At 35.5% G+C, this 684-nt stretch overlaps 1 protein-coding gene across 1 annotated transcript in view; it reads left to right on the forward strand.

The window, feature by feature from the left end:
- Nucleotides 1-684, forward strand: part of LOC106881657 (probable serine/threonine-protein kinase ndrD) — a 163,153-nt gene that overhangs the window by 91,578 nt on the left and 70,891 nt on the right. The window lies entirely within an intron of this gene.

Consider the following 684-nt stretch of genomic DNA (forward strand, 5'->3'; position numbering starts at 1 on the left):
ATATGCATGCCCACGGGCATATGGCGTAGTGGTTAAGGGCGCGGGCTACTAACTCCAAGATTCCAAGTTCGATTCCAGGCAGTTACCTGAATAATAATAATAATAATAATAATAATAATAATAATAATAATGTTCGAAAGTTCTCCATGACACCTGATGAAGGCTAGAGGGTATATCAGCCGAAAATTTGTGTTAACAACAAACAAAATGAGGACAAATATCCGTTAAATGTAAATAATGTAAATATATTTGAATATGTGTGTGTGTTTGAGTTCTTTTATGTCGAATGCATAACAGCTATTCGATATAAAACAATAAAATAGTTGAATAATACGTAGGCTCTTGGGTGGACTTGATGGACTAAAGGACTCGGAAGTGGTGTCCAAGAATGGTCGCTCTTAACTGGTGGAAACCAAGGGGAAAGGATGAACGACTAAAATATGTATATATGATTGTATGCATGTATGTAAGTATTGGGTTGTCCGGAAAGATCGTGCCGATTTTTCAAGGAAAGAAAAAGGTCAATAAATACTTGCCATTACATTTTTAATCAACCAAATACGAACCATTTTGTTGCACAATGCGTCTCCATCTTTCCTTTAACTTGAAAATACCCTCGACAAAATATGAGCTGATCTTGGGATAAAGAATTACATCATTTACATCCATGCACATGTATGCTTA

The sequence above is a fragment of the Octopus bimaculoides genome, chromosome 11, assembly GCF_001194135.2.
Source record: "Octopus bimaculoides isolate UCB-OBI-ISO-001 chromosome 11, ASM119413v2, whole genome shotgun sequence".
NCBI lineage: Eukaryota > Metazoa > Mollusca > Cephalopoda > Octopoda > Octopodidae > Octopus > Octopus bimaculoides.